This window comes from Seriola dumerili, unplaced genomic scaffold (assembly GCF_002260705.1).
Source record: "Seriola dumerili isolate Sdu_G_001 unplaced genomic scaffold, Sdu_1.0 BDQW01000128.1, whole genome shotgun sequence".
NCBI classification, from domain to species: Eukaryota; Metazoa; Chordata; class Actinopteri; order Carangiformes; family Carangidae; genus Seriola; species Seriola dumerili.
The window spans coordinates 319217-323283 of record NW_019174383.1 but is presented as its reverse complement, the minus strand read 5'-3'; positions in this window follow the sequence as shown (position 1 = coordinate 323283).

Genomic DNA, 4067 nt, shown 5'->3' with positions numbered 1-4067 from the left:
ACTACTCTCCGTCGTCCTCCTCTCGCTCCTCCTCTCCCATCCTGCCTCTCCTCTCCTCTCCTCTCCTCTCTCTCCTCTCCTCCTCCCTCTCCTCTCCTCCCCTCCTCTCTCTCTCTCCTCTCTCCTGCTCCTCTCCTCTCCTCGCTCCTCCCTCCTCCTCCTCTCCTCTCCTCTCTCTTCTCTCTCTCTCTCTCCTCCCTCTCCTCTCCTCCTCTCCTCTCTCCTCTCCTCTCCTCCGCTCTCCGCTCTCCTCTCCTCTCCTCTCCTCCTCTCCCTCTCCTCCTCCTCCCTCCCTCTCCTCTCTCCCTCTCCTCTCTCTCTCTCCTTCCCTCTTTCCTCTCCTCTCCTCTCCTCTCCTCTCCTCCTCCTCCTTTCCTTCCTCCTCTCCTCCTCTCCTCTCCTCTTCCTCTCCTCTCCTCTCCTCTCTCTCCTCCTCTCCTCTCCTCCTCTCCTCTCCTCCTCTCCTCCTCCCCTCCCCTCTCCTCTCCTCCTCTCTGGTTGACATGAATGTGAATAGACGAGTGTGAGGCAGTGATGTTGATGTATAGTGGCAGGTATGTGGCATCTCTGTCTCTCTACACTGCTCTGATTGCTCACAGTGACTGGTGCTCTGCCACAGTGTGTGTGTGTGTGTGTGTGTGTGTGTGTGTGTGTGTGTGTGTGTGTGTGTGTGTGTGTGTGTGTGTGTGTGTGTGTGTGTGTGTGTGGACAGACACACTGCTGGGAGCTGTCTGTGTCTGTGGCTGCTTGCAGCAGCAGTCGGTGTTCGAGGGTTCAGCATCGCTGCAGGGGTCTCTAACTTTTCTTTGTTGCCCTCACAGGAGAGTTTTACAAACCTCCCCAGAGCCTCCGACACTCTCCTCACAAAATCTACTGTTTCTTCATTTGCCTTTAATTTAATGGCCTTTTCTAAAACATCCAGGAGTAACAACCTTACAGTGCTTTCAGTCCCATGTGCCAAATTTCCATGTTTGACATATACTGTATGTACATATAAAATAAAAACATATATGGAAAAACTATTTATAAAATCTATTAGAAGTTGGAACAATTTTCATATATTGACACATATGTCTAGCCCATTAAAATATTTATGTTTGTGCCTGTCCATATATGTTGATATTATAAAAAGTAGAGTCCAAAAGTTTGAGGCCACTTTCCCAGAATGTGAAGTCAGACATGTTTAAAATTAATGAGAAATTAAAGTATAGATTTTTTATATCTATGTTGTTTTAATAAACTTTAATTAAATATAAATCATTAACATATATGGTCATCACGTGTTAAACCATGTAGAAATGAATCAAATAGATATTTCGAATACAAATTTTTACTATGGGTATTTTATATGTTATGAACTTATATCTCCATATATACAGAGGATGTATATAAGTGATAATAATATATCAAATAGATAGATAGATAGATAGATAGATAGATAGATAGATAGATAGATAGATAGATAGATAGATAGATAGATAGATAGATAGATAGATGGATAAATAATAGATTCTTTATTGTCATTGCATTAAAAACAATGAAATTAAGTCTGGCATCAATCCTCTTGGCAGCATATGTTCAAATAAATAAAGTCTAAAATCATTAAAATATATAAATATATATATATATAAATAACACCAACAATATAACTATAAATATAAACTATAGATTATCAATATTGCACTGTGTAGCGGTATTATTGCCACTTATAGGTGACAGATATGGCAACATCACTCCTGTTATAAGGACATATATGTCATATATGACATTTCTGTATAGGATTACAGCTGCAGCAGTCATTCAGTTAATCGATTAGTCGGCCCAAAGAAAATTTATTGCAACCAATTTTGATCATCCATGATCCGTTGTTCAGAGTCATTTGTCTTTTCAATGTTCGTGGCATATTAAAAGTAAATGAAATTACCAGATTTGGAGAAAATAAAAACAGCTTTAACTGTGTCGCTGTGGTGTGTGTGGAATGTGATTCACTGCTTTAGACTGTAGATTTAAATGGACTGTGCTGATAGCAGCGCTGCTAATCTTCAGGAGCATCCACTGTGTGTTTCCTTTGTAATCCTGTGTGATAAATGTTTCTGGCTGTGGGTCAGGAACATGGTGCAGCGGGTGCAGCCGCCGCTCTCCGCCAGGAGAGCATCATTTATTCTTGTTTATTTCTGTGTGTGTGTGTGTGTGTGTGTGTGTGTGTGTGTGCAGGGCAGACAAAGCCAACATACATGAATGTATTTTTCTGTGTGCATTCAAATTCATTTTCTGCTAAAGAGGGCCAGGGAACCTTTAATAAGACTCAGCCCGGCGTTATCTCGTCCATTTTGTAATTCAGTATCGCTCTTAATTATCTGTGGCATTATCAGTCCAGTGGAGCAGTGTGTGTGTTTGTGAGTGAGTGTGTGGGTGTGGTCCAGGTATTGCTCATGTTGTGGGGACCTCTGTGTGTGTGTGTGTTACGTCAATAATGGGTCTAAAGGGTAGATAAACACACGCTTCCTGCACAGGACTGGAATTATTCATGAGCTGTCACAATTTATTCCCGAACACACAACACAGAAATAATTGAAATAACAATGTTAAAATTCTCACGCATGCTCACACACATTAACATGGGTCAAATGCACTTGTGCAGACACTGACACACACACACACACACGCACACACGCACACACACAGGGAGGCAAGTATGAAAGTAGGAACTGGTGAGTGAAGATGGTTGATATTCTGCCCTGGTCTCATTGTGTGGCCTGTGTTAGACTCTGCAAACTTAGGGCTGCAAACAAAGTTTATTTTCATTAGCTTATTGATTCATTTAATTTTATTTATTTGTTTATTTGATTGGGACAATGCATGTTAATGAACATCAGTATAAAATACATGATGTAAACGTGCTGGGTTGTAGCAAAAATGCTAATTTACATCTGTAGTCCCTGTGCAGGTAACATAAACCAAAAACATTACAGGTCCCGATACACTACTACAAATATAAAGTATCTTACACAGATATAAAGACAAATACATATTGCAGCATATTGACTTGAGCCAATGTTTGAGATGTGTCTTAAATGTGGGATATGGACTCCCTTATTAGAAGTTTGAGGATTATTTTCTCCAATAATTGGTTATTGGTTTTCAGCATAAAACATAATAAAATAATTTTGTTTTGTCCGACCAACAGTCAGAAACCCAAAGAAGAGCATCAAATCTTTTGGAGGATGTAGTTGGTTTCAAGTGTTCCTATTATTTTGTCCACCCCACTCAGATCAATAATGGTTGGCTGAACAACAGACACAGAACATTATAACCTTCATGAAGGAGGATTCATTATAGGACTGTAGGTGTTCCTAATAAACCGACAAGCTTGCCCCCGCTCATCAGTTTCATCTTCCAGCAGTCTCAGAAACTGTGTTCACTCGACCTGTTTCACCACAGAAAAGAACATGGTGTCAGACTGAATGTGAGAGTGTGAGAGTGTGTGAGTGTGTGAGTGTGCAGGGTCATCAGCTGGACTTCCTCTCAAAAACTGCTGTTTTGTTGAGTTGGGCCCACGACACCGAGAGGACTCCAGAGAACCACCCCCAACCTCTTAACCTGCACCCACACACTCGGCCAAGCCCCCTGCAGCAAAGCTGTATTTACTTGTGTGTGTAACATCGGCGGCTAACAAGGTGTTATTCTAACTGTCACGGTGGCTGCGGAAAGGACTGAGTCTTAGCGGTACACACTCCACCAGGTGAGCCACTGGGGCGCCCCAGAAAATTGAGATTTAATCAGAAAACTTTAGCTGTGAGGAGCTAAGTGTTTAATACCACTTTTATTCCCTGTGTTAAACCTGCATCCTGTCTGAGCCACCAAACAAACACACTATATTAAATCTCATCCTGTATAATTTTTCGCTTTTGCAAAGTGTTAAACCAAAAGGAACGGTTGGTCTTCATGAATCATGTTTAAAGTTTGACCAAATTATCAGTGTATTAGTCATGAAGCTTTCAGCAGAAGTTTTCCATGGACATGAATCACAGCAGTTTCATTACTGTCAGAGCCATACGTTTAATTTC